The sequence below is a fragment of the Schistocerca piceifrons genome, unplaced genomic scaffold (genome assembly GCF_021461385.2).
Source record: "Schistocerca piceifrons isolate TAMUIC-IGC-003096 unplaced genomic scaffold, iqSchPice1.1 HiC_scaffold_649, whole genome shotgun sequence".
Lineage (NCBI taxonomy): Eukaryota > Metazoa > Arthropoda > Insecta > Orthoptera > Acrididae > Schistocerca > Schistocerca piceifrons.
This window is the reverse complement of record NW_025728893.1, coordinates 27,002-48,441: the sequence shown is the minus strand read 5'-3', so window position 1 is coordinate 48,441 and position 21,440 is coordinate 27,002. Positions and strand designations below refer to the sequence as shown.

General features: G+C 49.2%; 18 non-coding genes across 18 annotated transcripts; 6 read left to right on the top strand and 12 right to left on the bottom strand.

The window, feature by feature from the left end:
• Window positions 1-972: 972 nt before the first annotated feature.
• Window positions 973-1,044, bottom strand: Trnap-ugg. Its single transcript has one exon. It is a non-coding gene; the product is annotated as a tRNA-Pro (tRNA).
• Window positions 1,045-2,683: 1,639 nt separating this feature from the next.
• Trnap-cgg lies at window positions 2,684-2,755 on the bottom strand. Its single transcript has one exon. It is a non-coding gene; the product is annotated as a tRNA-Pro (tRNA).
• A 235-nt stretch (window positions 2,756-2,990) lies between these two features.
• Trnav-uac lies at window positions 2,991-3,063 on the top strand. Its single transcript has one exon. It is a non-coding gene; the product is annotated as a tRNA-Val (tRNA).
• A 1,404-nt stretch (window positions 3,064-4,467) lies between these two features.
• Window positions 4,468-4,539, bottom strand: Trnap-ugg. Its single transcript has one exon. It is a non-coding gene; the product is annotated as a tRNA-Pro (tRNA).
• Window positions 4,540-6,178: 1,639 nt separating this feature from the next.
• Window positions 6,179-6,250, bottom strand: Trnap-cgg. Its single transcript has one exon. It is a non-coding gene; the product is annotated as a tRNA-Pro (tRNA).
• Window positions 6,251-6,485: 235 nt separating this feature from the next.
• Trnav-uac lies at window positions 6,486-6,558 on the top strand. The gene has a single exon. It is a non-coding gene; the product is annotated as a tRNA-Val (tRNA).
• A 1,401-nt stretch (window positions 6,559-7,959) lies between these two features.
• Trnap-ugg lies at window positions 7,960-8,031 on the bottom strand. The gene has a single exon. It is a non-coding gene; the product is annotated as a tRNA-Pro (tRNA).
• Window positions 8,032-9,670: 1,639 nt separating this feature from the next.
• Trnap-cgg lies at window positions 9,671-9,742 on the bottom strand. The gene has a single exon. It is a non-coding gene; the product is annotated as a tRNA-Pro (tRNA).
• Window positions 9,743-9,977: 235 nt separating this feature from the next.
• Window positions 9,978-10,050, top strand: Trnav-uac. The gene has a single exon. It is a non-coding gene; the product is annotated as a tRNA-Val (tRNA).
• Window positions 10,051-11,456: 1,406 nt separating this feature from the next.
• Window positions 11,457-11,528, bottom strand: Trnap-ugg. The gene has a single exon. It is a non-coding gene; the product is annotated as a tRNA-Pro (tRNA).
• A 1,639-nt stretch (window positions 11,529-13,167) lies between these two features.
• On the bottom strand, window positions 13,168-13,239 carry Trnap-cgg. Its single transcript has one exon. It is a non-coding gene; the product is annotated as a tRNA-Pro (tRNA).
• A 235-nt stretch (window positions 13,240-13,474) lies between these two features.
• On the top strand, window positions 13,475-13,547 carry Trnav-uac. The gene has a single exon. It is a non-coding gene; the product is annotated as a tRNA-Val (tRNA).
• Window positions 13,548-14,957: 1,410 nt separating this feature from the next.
• Window positions 14,958-15,029, bottom strand: Trnap-ugg. The gene has a single exon. It is a non-coding gene; the product is annotated as a tRNA-Pro (tRNA).
• A 1,639-nt stretch (window positions 15,030-16,668) lies between these two features.
• Trnap-cgg lies at window positions 16,669-16,740 on the bottom strand. Its single transcript has one exon. It is a non-coding gene; the product is annotated as a tRNA-Pro (tRNA).
• Window positions 16,741-16,975: 235 nt separating this feature from the next.
• Trnav-uac lies at window positions 16,976-17,048 on the top strand. The gene has a single exon. It is a non-coding gene; the product is annotated as a tRNA-Val (tRNA).
• Window positions 17,049-18,458: 1,410 nt separating this feature from the next.
• Trnap-ugg lies at window positions 18,459-18,530 on the bottom strand. The gene has a single exon. It is a non-coding gene; the product is annotated as a tRNA-Pro (tRNA).
• A 1,639-nt stretch (window positions 18,531-20,169) lies between these two features.
• Window positions 20,170-20,241, bottom strand: Trnap-cgg. The gene has a single exon. It is a non-coding gene; the product is annotated as a tRNA-Pro (tRNA).
• A 235-nt stretch (window positions 20,242-20,476) lies between these two features.
• On the top strand, window positions 20,477-20,549 carry Trnav-uac. Its single transcript has one exon. It is a non-coding gene; the product is annotated as a tRNA-Val (tRNA).
• The last annotated feature ends 891 nt before the right edge of the window (window positions 20,550-21,440 follow it).

Here is a 21,440-nt window from a genome sequence, read left to right as displayed (position 1 = left end):
CCGTTGCATGCAAAATTACCGTCTGCTTTTCTACCGAATTCCACCTACGTACTTTACTGGTGCCGCATTCTTGTTATATCCACGTGCTATAACAGGCGTCTACTCTTCATTGAGGAGCTGCAACCGGGGCTGAGTTCCACCTACTCTTCAGCACGGTCAAAATGGCAGGGCTCGTCCGGGATTTGAACCCGGGACCTCCTGCACCCAAAGCAGGAATCATACCCCCTTTTTTTTTTTTTTTTTTTTTTTTTAATTTTTTTTCGTTTTTAGATTGGGAAATTGCATCTGCTACCACCTGTACCCGAAACCTTCGTAATCGCCTTCACGCGTCGGACCAGAGTGTCAATTGCTCACGTCGAATAAGAAATTCGTTTGATATTGACGGCGAGCTTTTTGCGCTGACTCAGCCACTGACGTGCGATCAGTTTGCACAAAACGCGAGGGCTCGTCCGGGATTTGAACCCGGGACCTCCTGCACCCTAAGCAGGAATTATACCCATTTTTTTTTTTTTTTTTTTTTTTTTGAACCTGTCTCCGCTGTTAGGACACTAAGCAGTGTGGTTAGCTGCATTCAGCCCCCGTGGCAATGTCTTGCAGTCCTCCAGCTTTGTTGACCACAGTTAGGTGCCTCGATAAGAGGTGGACAGGTGTCGCATCGCTCTCGCCGTCACTTGTTACCACGAATCGTACTTAACGTAGTTTTCTGCAAGCGTCAGTCGAGCTAAGTCGGGCCAAGTCGCATAAGAGGAGCAACAAAATGCGCATTTCCGGTACCGGGAATCGAACCCCGGCCTCCTGGGTAAGAGCCAGGTACCCCAGCCACTTTTTTTTTTTTTTTTTTTTTTTTTTTTTTTAACGCGTCGGACCAGAGTGTCAATTGCTCACATCGAATAAGAAGTTCATTTGATATTGACGGCGAGCTTTTTGCGCTGACTCAGCCACTGACGTGCGATCAGTTTGCACAAAACGCTAGGGCTCGTCCGGGATTTGAACCCGGGACCTCCTGCACCCAAAGCAGGAATCATACCCCTAGACCAACGAGCCACCTGGCTGGAGCAGTCAAGTTAATCCCAAGTAGTGCGCCTCACAGGGAACACAAACTTTCACGTGAATTCGCAAGATAAACGCTTTCTGCAGGCAGCACTCACCACTGATGAGAAGAATATTAAAGGCAACGAATAAAAAGCGAAATAACTGCATCGAGCACTGCTTATGAACAGCCGGCAGTGCCTCAGTTTCGGTATGTGGTTTCTCAGGGTTAAGAGGAGGCGAATGCACTAAACAAAAGAACATCGGGAAACCAAGCACCAACTCATAACGAAAAGATTGCACAATATACTGCAAGCAAAATTTCCAGAAGACGGATACTGAAGACGCCGCAGACAAAAGAATTATTCTATGCAGTAACGAATATCTAGGAAGCGTGAATTGCATGTGCTGCTCCACCACACAACTTCTTTTGATACTGTTTTACTTATTCTAAATTTTCATTACCTCATCGTCTCTAGAATACTGTGCGGTTATCACCTGGTTTCCAACAGCGATAGTAGTAAGTAAATCGACTACAAAGTCTTTCAAAGTAGGTCAGACACAAAAAAAAAATCGGAGCTGCGTGTAGCTCATGTCATTCTGCTTTCAATCGTGAATCTCCGGCTGGGAGTAGTGGCGTACTTCTGTAATCCAAGCTTCTGGGAGGCCGTTGTGTGGGAGAGATCTGGAAACAACTACAGATTCGACCGTTCCACGAGCTCAGGAACGGCCGCGATGCCTTCATCGAGCTCTGCAGATCGACAGATGATAGTGTGGAAATTTCGGCAAGCGGTGGCTAAGGGTTAAGAGAAGCCAAACGCACTAAACACAAGAAAGTCGGGAAACCGAAGCACACAACTCATAACGAAAAGATTGCGGAATGCAGTGCGAAAGCAAAACTTCGAGAAGACCAACTCTGAAGCCATCGGCGAGCTAGGAATTATTCCGCACAAGAAGCGATCATGTAGGAAGAGCGAGCCGAAGCTGTCGCTCGACCACACAATAAATTTTTGCTTAATCCCAATTTGCAGTACCGGTTCGACACTAGAATACTGCGCCTTGGTTCTTCCAAAAGCGATAGTAATAAGCACGTCCACTGCAGTGTCATTTGGGGTAGTGAGTCAGACATGGGGAGGATATGAGGCGGGTGGAATATGCAACGGCAGGGGCATTGCAGGGCGGCCGCCGACTCCTTGGGCTGTGGCGCGCCGGTGCCGGCGGCGGCCTGGCTGGGCTGCTGGTGCCTCCATGTAGAGCTGCCGCCGAGCCCAGGCACCGTGCCGCTAACGAAGCGATTGCCTTTGGTGACATCTTTTGCAATAACGACTGCGCGAATCGACGGTATCTCGTAAGGAAGGAAAGAGCAGCAGCTGCCGCCGAGCCCAGGCGCCGTGCCTAACACGCAGAAGGTCCCCGGCTCGATTGCGGGCGGAAACCCGTTTTCGTCGCACTCAGCAAGACACTTGCTACGATCTCTACTGTGACCATTTAAATCAACTTCAAACGTTCCATCAGCAGGGTGCACATGGCTCAAATGAAACATGAAACGGTTTCAGAACTGGTTGTCGGATTTTAGCGCTGACTTGGAGGCCTGGAAATGCGCGAAACAGCCGCCGCCATGCGATTTGTTACCGCACCGTTGTACAAAACGCAAGGGCTCGTCCGGGATTTGAACCCGGGACCTCCTGCACCCGAAGCAGGAATCATACCCCTAGACCAACGAGCCTATTCGTTCCGAAAACGCACTGCATGTGAATGACGCCACCTTTGATGGTCTCACCATGTAGGGCTGCAGCTCAGCCAGCGTTCTCCCTGTCTGTCGCGGTTGGATTGTTTCCATCGACGTCTTTTACTACAGGAACTTCACGAATCGGAGGGAGCTCGTAGCCGATGCCCTTGCTAACACAGAAGACAAACTGTTGCTATTACGAGTCTCCGGGTGGTACATGAAAAGAACCGTCGTTTCCGTGGTGTAGCGGTTATCACGTCTGCTTTACACGCAGAAGGTCCCCGGTTCGATCCCGGGCGGGAACACAACAATTTTAATCTATATTTCGGATTTCATTTCCGAGATGACCTGACGTCCGCGTATGCAGAGACAAGCAATGTCGTATGCTAGACGGATAGGGCGTCATTTTACGGTCAAATACTGTTGCTCTCTTATTGCACCGGTATTTGGTAACTGAGAACGCCCCTAGCTCCATTATGGCTGGCAAAATTTATAATCCGGTTCTTCAGGGCTACTTCAAGTGCGCTTGCTACTGGCTTTCCTGAGCTCACCCTACTCGCCTTGTCACAGCTCTGTCAAAGTGTGATGCTAACTAATAATGAGAAACTCTTAGCCACGCTCAATCTTACATGCCACCCCTTGGTTGTTGCCGTCGCTAGTAAGATGAGGGTAGACTGTCGCACAATTAAGCTGAATCTCCACTCACGGTGCACATATCCCGCAAAGACAACCTTGTTTTCCGTTGCATGCAAAATTACCGTCTGCTTTTCTACCGAATTCCACCTACGTACTTTACTGGTGCCGCATTCTTGTTATATCCACGTGCTATAACAGGCGTCTACTCTTCATTGAGGAGCTGCAACCGGGGCTGAGTTCCACCTACTCTTCAGCACGGTCAAAATGGCAGGGCTCGTCCGGGATTTGAACCCGGGACCTCCTGCACCCAAAGCAGGAATCATACCCCCTTTTTTTTTTTTTTTTTTTTTTTTTAATTTTTTTTCGTTTTTAGATTGGGAAATTGCATCTGCTACCACCTGTACCCGAAACCTTCGTAATCGCCTTCACGCGTCGGACCAGAGTGTCAATTGCTCACGTCGAATAAGAAATTCGTTTGATATTGACGGCGAGCTTTTTGCGCTGACTCAGCCACTGACGTGCGATCAGTTTGCACAAAACGCGAGGGCTCGTCCGGGATTTGAACCCGGGACCTCCTGCACCCTAAGCAGGAATTATACCCATTTTTTTTTTTTTTTTTTTTTTTTGAACCTGTCTCCGCTGTTAGGACACTAAGCAGTGTGGTTAGCTGCATTCAGCCCCCGTGGCAATGTCTTGCAGTCCTCCAGCTTTGTTGACCACAGTTAGGTGCCTCGATAAGAGGTGGACAGGTGTCGCATCGCTCTCGCCGTCACTTGTTACCACGAATCGTACTTAACGTAGTTTTCTGCAAGCGTCAGTCGAGCTAAGTCGGGCCAAGTCGCATAAGAGGAGCAACAAAATGCGCATTTCCGGTACCGGGAATCGAACCCCGGCCTCCTGGGTAAGAGCCAGGTACCCCAGCCACTTTTTTTTTTTTTTTTTTTTTTTTTTTTTTAACGCGTCGGACCAGAGTGTCAATTGCTCACATCGAATAAGAAGTTCATTTGATATTGACGGCGAGCTTTTTGCGCTGACTCAGCCACTGACGTGCGATCAGTTTGCACAAAACGCTAGGGCTCGTCCGGGATTTGAACCCGGGACCTCCTGCACCCAAAGCAGGAATCATACCCCTAGACCAACGAGCCACCTGGCTGGAGCAGTCAAGTTAATCCCAAGTAGTGCGCCTCACAGGGAACACAAACTTTCACGTGAATTCGCAAGATAAACGCTTTCTGCAGGCAGCACTCACCACTGATGAGAAGAATATTAAAGGCAACGAATAAAAAGCGAAATAACTGCATCGAGCACTGCTTATGAACAGCCGGCAGTGCCTCAGTTTCGGTATGTGGTTTCTCAGGGTTAAGAGAAGGCGAATGCACTAAACAAAAGAACATCGGGAAACCAAGCACCAACTCATAACGAAAAGATTGCACAATATACTGCAAGCAAAATTTCCAGAAGACGGATACTGAAGACGCCGCAGACAAAAGAATTATTCTATGCAGTAACGAATATCTAGGAAGCGTGAATTGCATGTGCTGCTCCACCACACAACTTCTTTTGATACTGTTTTACTTATTCTAAATTTTCATTACCTCATCGTCTCTAGAATACTGTGCGGTTATCACCTGGTTTCCAACAGCGATAGTAGTAAGTAAATCGACTACAAAGTCTTTCAAAGTAGGTCAGACACAAAAAAAAAATCGGAGCTGCGTGTAGCTCATGTCATTCTGCTTTCAATCGTGAATCTCCGGCTGGGAGTAGTGGCGTACTTCTGTAATCCAAGCTTCTGGGAGGCCGTTGTGTGGGAGAGATCTGGAAACAACTACAGATTCGACCGTTCCACGAGCTCAGGAACGGCCGCGATGCCTTCATCGAGCTCTGCAGATCGACAGATGATAGTGTGGAAATTTCGGCAAGCGGTGGCTAAGGGTTAAGAGAAGCCAAACGCACTAAACACAAGAAAGTCGGGAAACCGAAGCACACAACTCATAACGAAAAGATTGCGGAATGCAGTGCGAAAGCAAAACTTCGAGAAGACCAACTCTGAAGCCATCGGCGAGCTAGGAATTATTCCGCACAAGAAGCGATCATGTAGGAAGAGCGAGCCGAAGCTGTCGCTCGACCACACAATAAATTTTTGCTTAATCCCAATTTGCAGTACCGGTTCGACACTAGAATACTGCGCCTTGGTTCTTCCAAAAGCGATAGTAATAAGCACGTCCACTGCAGTGTCATTTGGGGTAGTGAGTCAGACATGGGGAGGATATGAGGCGGGTGGAATATGCAACGGCAGGGGCATTGCAGGGCGGCCGCCGACTCCTTGGGCTGTGGCGCGCCGGTGCCGGCGGCGGCCTGGCTGGGCTGCTGGTGCCTCCATGTAGAGCTGCCGCCGAGCCCAGGCACCGTGCCGCTAACGAAGCGATTGCCTTTGGTGACATCTTTTGCAATAACGACTGCGCGAATCGACGGTATCTCGTAAGGAAGGAAAGAGCAGCAGCTGCCGCCGAGCCCAGGCGCCGTGCCTAACACGCAGAAGGTCCCCGGCTCGATTGCGGGCGGAAACCCGTTTTCGTCGCACTCAGCAAGACACTTGCTACGATCTCTACTGTGACCATTTAAATCAACTTCAAACGTTCCATCAGCAGGGTGCACATGGCTCAAATGAAACATGAAACGGTTTCAGAACTGGTTGTCGGATTTTAGCGCTGACTTGGAGGCCTGGAAATGCGCGAAACAGCCGCCGCCATGCGATTTGTTACCGCACCGTTGTACAAAACGCAAGGGCTCGTCCGGGATTTGAACCCGGGACCTCCTGCACCCGAAGCAGGAATCATACCCCTAGACCAACGAGCCTATTCGTTCCGAAAACGCACTGCATGTGAATGACGCCACCTTTGATGGTCTCACCATGTAGGGCTGCAGCTCAGCCAGCGTTCTCCCTGTCTGTCGCGGTTGGATTGTTTCCATCGACGTCTTTTACTACAGGAACTTCACGAATCGGAGGGAGCTCGTAGCCGATGCCCTTGCTAACACAGAAGACAAACTGTTGCTATTACGAGTCTCCGGGTGGTACATGAAAAGAACCGTCGTTTCCGTGGTGTAGCGGTTATCACGTCTGCTTTACACGCAGAAGGTCCCCGGTTCGATCCCGGGCGGGAACACAACAATTTTAATCTATATTTCGGATTTCATTTCCGAGATGACCTGACGTCCGCGTATGCAGAGACAAGCAATGTCGTATGCTAGACGGATAGGGCGTCATTTTACGGTCAAATACTGTTGCTCTCTTATTGCACCGGTATTTGGTAACTGAGAACGCCCCTAGCTCCATTATGGCTGGCAAAATTTATAATCCGGTTCTTCAGGGCTACTTCAAGTGCGCTTGCTACTGGCTTTCCTGAGCTCACCCTACTCGCCTTGTCACAGCTCTGTCAAAGTGTGATGCTAACTAATAATGAGAAACTCTTAGCCACGCTCAATCTTACATGCCACCCCTTGGTTGTTGCCGTCGCTAGTAAGATGAGGGTAGACTGTCGCACAATTAAGCTGAATCTCCACTCACGGTGCACATATCCCGCAAAGACAACCTTGTTTTCCGTTGCATGCAAAATTACCGTCTGCTTTTCTACCGAATTCCACCTACGTACTTTACTGGTGCCGCATTCTTGTTATATCCACGTGCTATAACAGGCGTCTACTCTTCATTGAGGAGCTGCAACCGGGGCTGAGTTCCACCTACTCTTCAGCACGGTCAAAATGGCAGGGCTCGTCCGGGATTTGAACCCGGGACCTCCTGCACCCAAAGCAGGAATCATACCCCCTTTTTTTTTTTTTTTTTTTTTAATTTTTTTTCGTTTTTAGATTGGGAAATTGCATCTGCTACCACCTGTACCCGAAACCTTCGTAATCGCCTTCACGCGTCGGACCAGAGTGTCAATTGCTCACGTCGAATAAGAAATTCGTTTGATATTGACGGCGAGCTTTTTGCGCTGACTCAGCCACTGACGTGCGATCAGTTTGCACAAAACGCGAGGGCTCGTCCGGGATTTGAACCCGGGACCTCCTGCACCCTAAGCAGGAATTATACCCATTTTTTTTTTTTTTTTTTTTTTTTTGAACCTGTCTCCGCTGTTAGGACACTAAGCAGTGTGGTTAGCTGCATTCAGCCCCCGTGGCAATGTCTTGCAGTCCTCCAGCTTTGTTGACCACAGTTAGGTGCCTCGATAAGAGGTGGACAGGTGTCGCATCGCTCTCGCCGTCACTTGTTACCACGAATCGTACTTAACGTAGTTTTCTGCAAGCGTCAGTCGAGCTAAGTCGGGCCAAGTCGCATAAGAGGAGCAACAAAATGCGCATTTCCGGTACCGGGAATCGAACCCCGGCCTCCTGGGTAAGAGCCAGGTACCCCAGCCACTTTTTTTTTTTTTTTTTTTTTTTTTTTTTTAACGCGTCGGACCAGAGTGTCAATTGCTCACATCGAATAAGAAGTTCATTTGATATTGACGGCGAGCTTTTTGCGCTGACTCAGCCACTGACGTGCGATCAGTTTGCACAAAACGCTAGGGCTCGTCCGGGATTTGAACCCGGGACCTCCTGCACCCAAAGCAGGAATCATACCCCTAGACCAACGAGCCACCTGGCTGGAGCAGTCAAGTTAATCCCAAGTAGTGCGCCTCACAGGGAACACAAACTTTCACGTGAATTCGCAAGATAAACGCTTTCTGCAGGCAGCACTCACCACTGATGAGAAGAATATTAAAGGCAACGAATAAAAAGCGAAATAACTGCATCGAGCACTGCTTATGAACAGCCGGCAGTGCCTCAGTTTCGGTATGTGGTTTCTCAGGGTTAAGAGAAGGCGAATGCACTAAACAAAAGAACATCGGGAAACCAAGCACCAACTCATAACGAAAAGATTGCACAATATACTGCAAGCAAAATTTCCAGAAGACGGATACTGAAGACGCCGCAGACAAAAGAATTATTCTATGCAGTAACGAATATCTAGGAAGCGTGAATTGCATGTGCTGCTCCACCACACAACTTCTTTTGATACTGTTTTACTTATTCTAAATTTTCATTACCTCATCGTCTCTAGAATACTGTGCGGTTATCACCTGGTTTCCAACAGCGATAGTAGTAAGTAAATCGACTACAAAGTCTTTCAAAGTAGGTCAGACACAAAAAAAAAATCGGAGCTGCGTGTAGCTCATGTCATTCTGCTTTCAATCGTGAATCTCCGGCTGGGAGTAGTGGCGTACTTCTGTAATCCAAGCTTCTGGGAGGCCGTTGTGTGGGAGAGATCTGGAAACAACTACAGATTCGACCGTTCCACGAGCTCAGGAACGGCCGCGATGCCTTCATCGAGCTCTGCAGATCGACAGATGATAGTGTGGAAATTTCGGCAAGCGGTGGCTAAGGGTTAAGAGAAGCCAAACGCACTAAACACAAGAAAGTCGGGAAACCGAAGCACACAACTCATAACGAAAAGATTGCGGAATGCAGTGCGAAAGCAAAACTTCGAGAAGACCAACTCTGAAGCCATCGGCGAGCTAGGAATTATTCCGCACAAGAAGCGATCATGTAGGAAGAGCGAGCCGAAGCTGTCGCTCGACCACACAATAAATTTTTGCTTAATCCCAATTTGCAGTACCGGTTCGACACTAGAATACTGCGCCTTGGTTCTTCCAAAAGCGATAGTAATAAGCACGTCCACTGCAGTGTCATTTGGGGTAGTGAGTCAGACATGGGGAGGATATGAGGCGGGTGGAATATGCAACGGCAGGGGCATTGCAGGGCGGCCGCCGACTCCTTGGGCTGTGGCGCGCCGGTGCCGGCGGCGGCCTGGCTGGGCTGCTGGTGCCTCCATGTAGAGCTGCCGCCGAGCCCAGGCACCGTGCCGCTAACGAAGCGATTGCCTTTGGTGACATCTTTTGCAATAACGACTGCGCGAATCGACGGTATCTCGTAAGGAAGGAAAGAGCAGCAGCTGCCGCCGAGCCCAGGCGCCGTGCCTAACACGCAGAAGGTCCCCGGCTCGATTGCGGGCGGAAACCCGTTTTCGTCGCACTCAGCAAGACACTTGCTACGATCTCTACTGTGACCATTTAAATCAACTTCAAACGTTCCATCAGCAGGGTGCACATGGCTCAAATGAAACATGAAACGGTTTCAGAACTGGTTGTCGGATTTTAGCGCTGACTTGGAGGCCTGGAAATGCGCGAAACAGCCGCCGCCATGCGATTTGTTACCGCACCGTTGTACAAAACGCAAGGGCTCGTCCGGGATTTGAACCCGGGACCTCCTGCACCCGAAGCAGGAATCATACCCCTAGACCAACGAGCCTATTCGTTCCGAAAACGCACTGCATGTGAATGACGCCACCTTTGATGGTCTCACCATGTAGGGCTGCAGCTCAGCCAGCGTTCTCCCTGTCTGTCGCGGTTGGATTGTTTCCATCGACGTCTTTTACTACAGGAACTTCACGAATCGGAGGGAGCTCGTAGCCGATGCCCTTGCTAACACAGAAGACAAACTGTTGCTATTACGAGTCTCCGGGTGGTACATGAAAAGAACCGTCGTTTCCGTGGTGTAGCGGTTATCACGTCTGCTTTACACGCAGAAGGTCCCCGGTTCGATCCCGGGCGGGAACACAACAATTTTAATCTATATTTCGGATTTCATTTCCGAGATGACCTGACGTCCGCGTATGCAGAGACAAGCAATGTCGTATGCTAGACGGATAGGGCGTCATTTTACGGTCAAATACTGTTGCTCTCTTATTGCACCGGTATTTGGTAACTGAGAACGCCCCTAGCTCCATTATGGCTGGCAAAATTTATAATCCGGTTCTTCAGGGCTACTTCAAGTGCGCTTGCTACTGGCTTTCCTGAGCTCACCCTACTCGCCTTGTCACAGCTCTGTCAAAGTGTGATGCTAACTAATAATGAGAAACTCTTAGCCACGCTCAATCTTACATGCCACCCCTTGGTTGTTGCCGTCGCTAGTAAGATGAGGGTAGACTGTCGCACAATTAAGCTGAATCTCCACTCACGGTGCACATATCCCGCAAAGACAACCTTGTTTTCCGTTGCATGCAAAATTACCGTCTGCTTTTCTACCGAATTCCACCTACGTACTTTACTGGTGCCGCATTCTTGTTATATCCACGTGCTATAACAGGCGTCTACTCTTCATTGAGGAGCTGCAACCGGGGCTGAGTTCCACCTACTCTTCAGCACGGTCAAAATGGCAGGGCTCGTCCGGGATTTGAACCCGGGACCTCCTGCACCCAAAGCAGGAATCATACCCCCTTTTTTTTTTTTTTTTTTTTTAATTTTTTTTCGTTTTTAGATTGGGAAATTGCATCTGCTACCACCTGTACCCGAAACCTTCGTAATCGCCTTCACGCGTCGGACCAGAGTGTCAATTGCTCACGTCGAATAAGAAATTCGTTTGATATTGACGGCGAGCTTTTTGCGCTGACTCAGCCACTGACGTGCGATCAGTTTGCACAAAACGCGAGGGCTCGTCCGGGATTTGAACCCGGGACCTCCTGCACCCTAAGCAGGAATTATACCCATTTTTTTTTTTTTTTTTTTTTTTGAACCTGTCTCCGCTGTTAGGACACTAAGCAGTGTGGTTAGCTGCATTCAGCCCCCGTGGCAATGTCTTGCAGTCCTCCAGCTTTGTTGACCACAGTTAGGTGCCTCGATAAGAGGTGGACAGGTGTCGCATCGCTCTCGCCGTCACTTGTTACCACGAATCGTACTTAACGTAGTTTTCTGCAAGCGTCAGCGTAGCGTCAGTCGAGCTAAGTCGGGCCAAGTCGCATAAGAGGAGCAACAAAATGCGCATTTCCGGTACCGGGAATCGAACCCCGGCCTCCTGGGTGAGAGCCAGGTACCCCAGCCACTTTTTTTCTTTTTATTTTTTTTTTTTAACGCGTCGGACCAGAGTGTCAATTGCTCACATCGAATAAGAAGTTCATTTGATATTGACGGCGAGCTTTTTGCGCTGACTCAGCCACTGACGTGCGATCAGTTTGCACAAAACGCTAGGGCTCGTCCGGGATTTGAACCCGGGACCTCCTGCACCCAAAGCAGGAATCATACCCCTAGACCAACGAGCCACCTGGCTGGAGCAGTCAAGTTAATCCCAAGTAGTGCGCCTCACAGGGAACACAAACTTTCACGTGAATTCGCAAGATAAACGCTTTCTGCAGGCAGCACTCACCACTGATGAGAAGAATATTAAAGGCAACGAATAAAAAGCGAAATAACTGCATCGAGCACTGCTTATGAACAGCCGGCAGTGCCTCAGTTTCGGTATGTGGTTTCTCAGGGTTAAGAGAAGGCGAATGCACTAAACAAAAGAACATCGGGAAACCAAGCACCAACTCATAACGAAAAGATTGCACAATATACTGCAAGCAAAATTTCCAGAAGACGGATACTGAAGACGCCGCAGACAAAAGAATTATTCTATGCAGTAACGAATATCTAGGAAGCGTGAATTGCATGTGCTGCTCCACCACACAACTTCTTTTGATACTGTTTTACTTATTCTAAATTTTCATTACCTCATCGTCTCTAGAATACTGTGCGGTTATCACCTGGTTTCCAACAGCGATAGTAGTAAGTAAATCGACTACAAAGTCTTTCAAAGTAGGTCAGACACAAAAAAAAAATCGGAGCTGCGTGTAGCTCATGTCATTCTGCTTTCAATCGTGAATCTCCGGCTGGGAGTAATGGCGTACTTCTGTAATCCAAGCTTCTGGGAGGCCGTTGTGTGGGAGAGATCTGGAAACAACTACAGATTCGACCGTTCCACGAGCTCAGGAACGGCCGCGATGCCTTCATCGAGCTCTGCAGATCGACAGATGATAGTGTGGAAATTTCGGCAAGCGGTGGCTAAGGGTTAAGAGAAGCCAAACGCACTAAACACAAGAAAGTCGGGAAACCGAAGCACACAACTCATAACGAAAAGATTGCGGAATGCAGTGCGAAAGCAAAACTTCGAGAAGACCAACTCTGAAGCCATCGGCGAGCTAGGAATTATTCCGCACAAGAAGCGATCATGTAGGAAGAGCGAGCCGAAGCTGTCGCTCGACCACACAATAAATTTTTGCTTAATCCCAATTTGCAGTACCGGTTCGACACTAGAATACTGCGCCTTGGTTCTTCCAAAAGCGATAGTAATAAGCACGTCCACTGCAGTGTCATTTGGGGTAGTGAGTCAGACATGGGGAGGATATGAGGCGGGTGGAATATGCAACGGCAGGGGCATTGCAGGGCGGCCGCCGACTCCTTGGGCTGTGGCGCGCCGGTGCCGGCGGCGGCCTGGCTGGGCTGCTGGTGCCTCCATGTAGAGCTGCCGCCGAGCCCAGGCACCGTGCCGCTAACGAAGCGATTGCCTTTGGTGACATCTTTTGCAATAACGACTGCGCGAATCGACGGTATCTCGTAAGGAAGGAAAGAGCAGCAGCTGCCGCCGAGCCCAGGCGCCGTGCCTAACACGCAGAAGGTCCCCGGCTCGATTGCGGGCGGAAACCCGTTTTCGTCGCACTCAGCAAGACACTTGCTACGATCTCTACTGTGACCATTTAAATCAACTTCAAACGTTCCATCAGCAGGGTGCACATGGCTCAAATGAAACATGAAACGGTTTCAGAACTGGTTGTCGGATTTTAGCGCTGACTTGGAGGCCTGGAAATGCGCGAAACAGCCGCCGCCATGCGATTTGTTACCGCACCGTTGTACAAAACGCAAGGGCTCGTCCGGGATTTGAACCCGGGACCTCCTGCACCCGAAGCAGGAATCATACCCCTAGACCAACGAGCCTATTCGTTCCGAAAACGCACTGCATGTGAATGACGCCACCTTTGATGGTCTCACCATGTAGGGCTGCAGCTCAGCCAGCGTTCTCCCTGTCTGTCGCGGTTGGATTGTTTCCATCGACGTCTTTTACTACAGGAACTTCACGAATCGGAGGGAGCTCGTAGCCGATGCCCTTGCTAACACAGAAGACAAACTGTTGCTATTACGAGTCTCCGGGTGGTACATGAAAAGAACCGTCGTTTCCGTGGTGTAGCGGTTATCACGTCTGCTTTACACGCAGAAGGTCCCCGGTTCGATCCCGGGCGGGAACACAACAATTTTAATCTATATTTCGGATTTCATTTCCGAGATGACCTGACGTCCGCGTATGCAGAGACAAGCAATGTCGTATGCTAGACGGATAGGGCGTCATTTTACGGTCAAATACTGTTGCTCTCTTATTGCACCGGTATTTGGTAACTGAGAACGCCCCTAGCTCCATTATGGCTGGCAAAATTTATAATCCGGTTCTTCAGGGCTACTTCAAGTGCGCTTGCTACTGGCTTTCCTGAGCTCACCCTACTCGCCTTGTCACAGCTCTGTCAAAGTGTGATGCTAACTAATAATGAGAAACTCTTAGCCACGCTCAATCTTACATGCCACCCCTTGGTTGTTGCCGTCGCTAGTAAGATGAGGGTAGACTGTCGCACAATTAAGCTGAATCTCCACTCACGGTGCACATATCCCGCAAAGACAACCTTGTTTTCCGTTGCATGCAAAATTACCGTCTGCTTTTCTACCGAATTCCACCTACGTACTTTACTGGTGCCGCATTCTTGTTATATCCACGTGCTATAACAGGCGTCTACTCTTCATTGAGGAGCTGCAACCGGGGCTGAGTTCCACCTACTCTTCAGCACGGTCAAAATGGCAGGGCTCGTCCGGGATTTGAACCCGGGACCTCCTGCACCCAAAGCAGGAATCATACCCCCTTTTTTTTTTTTTTTTTTTTTTTAATTTTTTTTCGTTTTTAGATTGGGAAATTGCATCTGCTACCACCTGTACCCGAAACCTTCGTAATCGCCTTCACGCGTCGGACCAGAGTGTCAATTGCTCACGTCGAATAAGAAATTCGTTTGATATTGACGGCGAGCTTTTTGCGCTGACTCAGCCACTGACGTGCGATCAGTTTGCACAAAACGCGAGGGCTCGTCCGGGATTTGAACCCGGGACCTCCTGCACCCTAAGCAGGAATTATACCCATTTTTTTTTTTTTTTTTTTTTTGAACCTGTCTCCGCTGTTAGGACACTAAGCAGTGTGGTTAGCTGCATTCAGCCCCCGTGGCAATGTCTTGCAGTCCTCCAGCTTTGTTGACCACAGTTAGGTGCCTCGATAAGAGGTGGACAGGTGTCGCATCGCTCTCGCCGTCACTTGTTACCACGAATCGTACTTAACGTAGTTTTCTGCAAGCGTCAGCGTAGCGTCAGTCGAGCTAAGTCGGGCCAAGTCGCATAAGAGGAGCAACAAAATGCGCATTTCCGGTACCGGGAATCGAACCCCGGCCTCCTGGGTGAGAGCCAGGTACCCCAGCCACTTTTTTTTTTTTTTTTTTTTTTTTTTTTTAACGCGTCGGACCAGAGTGTCAATTGCTCACATCGAATAAGAAGTTCATTTGATATTGACGGCGAGCTTTTTGCGCTGACTCAGCCACTGACGTGCGATCAGTTTGCACAAAACGCTAGGGCTCGTCCGGGATTTGAACCCGGGACCTCCTGCACCCAAAGCAGGAATCATACCCCTAGACCAACGAGCCACCTGGCTGGAGCAGTCAAGTTAATCCCAAGTAGTGCGCCTCACAGGGAACACAAACTTTCACGTGAATTCGCAAGATAAACGCTTTCTGCAGGCAGCACTCACCACTGATGAGAAGAATATTAAAGGCAACGAATAAAAAGCGAAATAACTGCATCGAGCACTGCTTATGAACAGCCGGCAGTGCCTCAGTTTCGGTATGTGGTTTCTCAGGGTTAAGAGAAGGCGAATGCACTAAACAAAAGAACATCGGGAAACCAAGCACCAACTCATAACGAAAAGATTGCACAATATACTGCAAGCAAAATTTCCAGAAGACGGATACTGAAGACGCCGCAGACAAAAGAATTATTCTATGCAGTAACGAATATCTAGGAAGCGTGAATTGCATGTGCTGCTCCACCACACAACTTCTTTTGATACTGTTTTACTTATTCTAAATTTTCATTACCTCATCGTCTCTAGAATACTGTGCGGTTATCACCTGGTTTCCAACAGCGATAGTAGTAAGTAAATCGACTACAAAGTCTTTCAAAGTAGGTCAGACACAAAAAAAAAATCGGAGCTGCGTGTAGCTCATGTCATTCTGCTTTCAATCGTGAATCTCCGGCTGGGAGTAGTGGCGTACTTCTGTAATCCAAGCTTCTGGGAGGCCGTTGTGTGGGAGAGATCTGGAAACAACTACAGATTCGACCGTTCCACGAGCTCAGGAACGGCCGCGATGCCTTCATCGAGCTCTGCAGATCGACAGATGATAGTGTGGAAATTTCGGCAAGCGGTGGCTAAGGGTTAAGAGAAGCCAAACGCACTAAACACAAGAAAGTCGGGAAACCGAAGCACACAACTCATAACGAAAAGATTGCGGAATGCAGTGCGAAAGCAAAACTTCGAGAAGACCAACTCTGAAGCCATCGGCGAGCTAGGAATTATTCCGCACAAGAAGCGATCATGTAGGAAGAGCGAGCCGAAGCTGTCGCTCGACCACACAATAAATTTTTGCTTAATCCCAATTTGCAGTACCGGTTCGACACTAGAATACTGCGCCTTGGTTCTTCCAAAAGCGATAGTAATAAGCACGTCCACTGCAGTGTCATTTGGGGTAGTGAGTCAGACATGGGGAGGATATGAGGCGGGTGGAATATGCAACGGCAGGGGCATTGCAGGGCGGCCGCCGACTCCTTGGGCTGTGGCGCGCCGGTGCCGGCGGCGGCCTGGCTGGGCTGCTGGTGCCTCCATGTAGAGCTGCCGCCGAGCCCAGGCACCGTGCCGCTAACGAAGCGATTGCCTTTGGTGACATCTTTTGCAATAACGACTGCGCGAATCGACGGTATCTCGTAAGGAAGGAAAGAGCAGCAGCTGCCGCCGAGCCCAGGCGCCGTGCCTAACACGCAGAAGGTCCCCGGCTCGATTGCGGGCGGAAACCCGTTTTCGTCGCACTCAGCAAGACACTTGCTACGATCTCTACTGTGACCATTTAAATCAACTTCAAACGTTCCATCAGCAGGGTGCACATGGCTCAAATGAAACATGAAACGGTTTCAGAACTGGTTGTCGGATTTTAGCGCTGACTTGGAGGCCTGGAAATGCGCGAAACAGCCGCCGCCATGCGATTTGTTACCGCACCGTTGTACAAAACGCAAGGGCTCGTCCGGGATTTGAACCCGGGACCTCCTGCACCCGAAGCAGGAATCATACCCCTAGACCAACGAGCCTATTCGTTCCGAAAACGCACTGCATGTGAATGACGCCACCTTTGATGGTCTCACCATGTAGGGCTGCAGCTCAGCCAGCGTTCTCCCTGTCTGTCGCGGTTGGATTGTTTCCATCGACGTCTTTTACTACAGGAACTTCACGAATCGGAGGGAGCTCGTAGCCGATGCCCTTGCTAACACAGAAGACAAACTGTTGCTATTACGAGTCTCCGGGTGGTACATGAAAAGAACCGTCGTTTCCGTGGTGTAGCGGTTATCACGTCTGCTTTACACGCAGAAGGTCCCCGGTTCGATCCCGGGCGGGAACACAACAATTTTAATCTATATTTCGGATTTCATTTCCGAGATGACCTGACGTCCGCGTATGCAGAGACAAGCAATGTCGTATGCTAGACGGATAGGGCGTCATTTTACGGTCAAATACTGTTGCTCTCTTATTGCACCGGTATTTGGTAACTGAGAACGCCCCTAGCTCCATTATGGCTGGCAAAATTTATAATCCGGTTCTTCAGGGCTACTTCAAGTGCGCTTGCTACTGGCTTTCCTGAGCTCACCCTACTCGCCTTGTCACAGCTCTGTCAAAGTGTGATGCTAACTAATAATGAGAAACTCTTAGCCACGCTCAATCTTACATGCCACCCCTTGGTTGTTGCCGTCGCTAGTAAGATGAGGGTAGACTGTCGCACAATTAAGCTGAATCTCCACTCACGGTGCACATATCCCGCAAAGACAACCTTGTTTTCCGTTGCATGCAAAATTACCGTCTGCTTTTCTACCGAATTCCACCTACGTACTTTACTGGTGCCGCATTCTTGTTATATCCACGTGCTATAACAGGCGTCTACTCTTCATTGAGGAGCTGCAACCGGGGCTGAGTTCCACCTACTCTTCAGCACGGTCAAAATGGCAGGGCTCGTCCGGGATTTGAACCCGGGACCTCCTGCACCCAAAGCAGGAATCATACCCCCTTTTTTTTTTTTTTTTTTTTTTTTAATTTTTTTTCGTTTTTAGATTGGGAAATTGCATCTGCTACCACCTGTACCCGAAACCTTCGTAATCGCCTTCACGCGTCGGACCAGAGTGTCAATTGCTCACGTCGAATAAGAAATTCGTTTGATATTGACGGCGAGCTTTTTGCGCTGACTCAGCCACTGACGTGCGATCAGTTTGCACAAAACGCGAGGGCTCGTCCGGGATTTGAACCCGGGACCTCCTGCACCCTAAGCAGGAATTATACCCATTTTTTTTTTTTTTTTTTTTTTGAACCTGTCTCCGCTGTTAGGACACTAAGCAGTGTGGTTAGCTGCATTCAGCCCCCGTGGCAATGTCTTGCAGTCCTCCAGCTTTGTTGACCACAGTTAGGTGCCTCGATAAGAGGTGGACAGGTGTCGCATCGCTCTCGCCGTCACTTGTTACCACGAATCGTACTTAACGTAGTTTTCTGCAAGCGTCAGCGTAGCGTCAGTCGAGCTAAGTCGGGCCAAGTCGCATAAGAGGAGCAACAAAATGCGCATTTCCGGTACCGGGAATCGAACCCCGGCCTCCTGGGTGAGAGCCAGGTACCCCAGCCACTTTTTTTTTTTTTTTTTTTTTTTTTTTTAACGCGTCGGACCAGAGTGTCAATTGCTCACATCGAATAAGAAGTTCATTTGATATTGACGGCGAGCTTTTTGCGCTGACTCAGCCACTGACGTGCGATCAGTTTGCACAAAACGCTAGGGCTCGTCCGGGATTTGAACCCGGGACCTCCTGCACCCAAAGCAGGAATCATACCCCTAGACCAACGAGCCACCTGGCTGGAGCAGTCAAGTTAATCCCAAGTAGTGCGCCTCACAGGGAACACAAACTTTCACGTGAATTCGCAAGATAAACGCTTTCTGCAGGCAGCACTCACCACTGATGAGAAGAATATTAAAGGCAACGAATAAAAAGCGAAATAACTGCATCGAGCACTGCTTATGAACAGCCGGCAGTGCCTCAGTTTCGGTATGTGGTTTCTCAGGGTTAAGAGAAGGCGAATGCACTAAACAAAAGAACATCGGGAAACCAAGCACCAACTCATAACGAAAAGATTGCACAATATACTGCAAGCAAAATTTCCAGAAGACGGATACTGAAGACGCCGCAGACAAAAGAATTATTCTATGCAGTAACGAATATCTAGGAAGCGTGAATTGCATGTGCTGCTCCACCACACAACTTCTTTTGATACTGTTTTACTTATTCTAAATTTTCATTACCTCATCGTCTCTAGAATACTGTGCGGTTATCACCTGGTTTCCAACAGCGATAGTAGTAAGTAAATCGACTACAAAGTCTTTCAAAGTAGGTCAGACACAAAAAAAAAATCGGAGCTGCGTGTAGCTCATGTCATTCTGCTTTCAATCGTGAATCTCCGGCTGGGAGTAGTGGCGTACTTCTGTAATCCAAGCTTCTGGGAGGCCGTTGTGTGGGAGAGATCTGGAAACAACTACAGATTCGACCGTTCCACGAGCTCAGGAACGGCCGCGATGCCTTCATCGAGCTCTGCAGATCGACAGATGATAGTGTGGAAATTTCGGCAAGCGGTGGCTAAGGGTTAAGAGAAGCCAAACGCACTAAACACAAGAAAGTCGGGAAACCGAAGCACACAACTCATAACGAAAAGATTGCGGAATGCAGTGCGAAAGCAAAACTTCGAGAAGACCAACTCTGAAGCCATCGGCGAGCTAGGAATTATTCCGCACAAGAAGCGATCATGTAGGAAGAGCGAGCCGAAGCTGTCGCTCGACCACACAATAAATTTTTGCTTAATCCCAATTTGCAGTACCGGTTCGACACTAGAATACTGCGCCTTGGTTCTTCCAAAAGCGATAGTAATAAGCACGTCCACTGCAGTGTCATTTGGGGTAGTGAGTCAGACATGGGGAGGATATGAGGCGGGTGGAATATGCAACGGCAGGGGCATTGCAGGGCGGCCGCCGACTCCTTGGGCTGTGGCGCGCCGGTGCCGGCGGCGGCCTGGCTGGGCTGCTGGTGCCTCCATGTAGAGCTGCCGCCGAGCCCAGGCACCGTGCCGCTAACGAAGCGATTGCCTTTGGTGACATCTTTTGCAATAACGACTGCGCGAATCGACGGTATCTCGTAAGGAAGGAAAGAGCAGCAGCTGCCGCCGAGCCCAGGCGCCGTGCCTAACACGCAGAAGGTCCCCGGCTCGATTGCGGGCGGAAACCCGTTTTCGTCGCACTCAGCAAGACACTTGCTACGATCTCTACTGTGACCATTTAAATCAACTTCAAACGTTCCATCAGCAGGGTGCACATGGCTCAAATGAAACATGAAACGGTTTCAGAACTGGTTGTCGGATTTTAGCGCTGACTTGGAGGCCTGGAAATGCGCGAAACAGCCGCCGCCATGCGATTTGTTACCGCACCGTTGTACAAAACGCAAGGGCTCGTCCGGGATTTGAACCCGGGACCTCCTGCACCCGAAGCAGGAATCATACCCCTAGACCAACGAGCCTATTCGTTCCGAAAACGCACTGCATGTGAATGACGCCACCTTTGATGGTCTCACCATGTAGGGCTGCAGCTCAGCCAGCGTTCTCCCTGTCTGTCGCGGTTGGATTGTTTCCATCGACGTCTTTTACTACAGGAACTTCACGAATCGGAGGGAGCTCGTAGCCGATGCCCTTGCTAACACAGAAGACAAACTGTTGCTATTACGAGTCTCCGGGTGGTACATGAAAAGAACCGTCGTTTCCGTGGTGTAGCGGTTATCACGTCTGCTTTACACGCAGAAGGTCCCCGGTTCGATCCCGGGCGGGAACACAACAATTTTAATCTATATTTCGGATTTCATTTCCGAGATGACCTGACGTCCGCGTATGCAGAGACAAGCAATGTCGTATGCTAGACGGATAGGGCGTCATTTTACGGTCAAATACTGTTGCTCTCTTATTGCACCGGTATTTGGTAACTGAGAACGCCCCTAGCTCCATTATGGCTGGCAAAATTTATAATCCGGTTCTTCAGGGCTACTTCAAGTGCGCTTGCTACTGGCTTTCCTGAGCTCACCCTACTCGCCTTGTCACAGCTCTGTCAAAGTGTGATGCTAACTAATAATGAGAAACTCTTAGCCACGCTCAATCTTACATGCCACCCCTTGGTTGTTGCCGTCGCTAGTAAGATGAGGGTAGACTGTCGCACAATTAAGCTGAATCTCCACTCACGGTGCACATATCCCGCAAAGACAACCTTGTTTTCCGTTGCATGCAAAATTACCGTCTGCTTTTCTACCGAATTCCACCTACGTACTTTACTGGTGCCGCATTCTTGTTATATCCACGTGCTATAACAGGCGTCTACTCTTCATTGAGGAGCTGCAACCGGGGCTGAGTTCCACCTACTCTTCAGCACGGTCAAAATGGCAGGGCTCGTCCGGGATTTGAACCCGGGACCTCCTGCACCCAAAGCAGGAATCATACCCCTTTTTTTTTTTTTTTTTTTTTTTTTTTTTTTTTTTTTTTTTTTTTGTAGACTGCTGAGTGAAATAAAGATTAAAACACGAAAACTTCAGTCCTGGTGTATAGAAGAAACATATATAAAGGCGGCAAATCCAGAAACAGTGTAAAAGAAAATGGCTCACTCATGTGACCTTAGCCAACACCCTCTCTTTCAAATGTCAGGCTAAGCATATTGGCAAAATCATCTCGGAGGCCT